This window comes from Tupaia chinensis, unplaced genomic scaffold (assembly GCF_000334495.1).
Source record: "Tupaia chinensis unplaced genomic scaffold, TupChi_1.0 Scaffold000073_1, whole genome shotgun sequence".
NCBI lineage: Eukaryota > Metazoa > Chordata > Mammalia > Scandentia > Tupaiidae > Tupaia > Tupaia belangeri.
The window spans coordinates 8,299-8,532 of record NW_006159533.1 but is presented as its reverse complement, the minus strand read 5'-3'; positions in this window follow the sequence as shown (position 1 = coordinate 8,532).

The following is a 234-nucleotide window of genomic DNA, read 5'->3' as shown; positions in this document are numbered from 1 at the left end:
AGAAAGCGAGAAATCACCCCCCAGGGGGGATGGTCACGCCGCAATCCCTTCTCCTCCATTCTCCTCTCGGGCACACACGCACACGCGCCCAGCGTGAGTTTTAAGCCACCGGGTCCGGGACACGAACCGCGGTCGACTACGTGGGAGTCCAGCGACATAGCCATTACGCTAACTCCTGGTTCCCAAACCACTTTTTTTTTTTTTTGGAGAGGTTTTTGCTATTGGGCGTGTGCA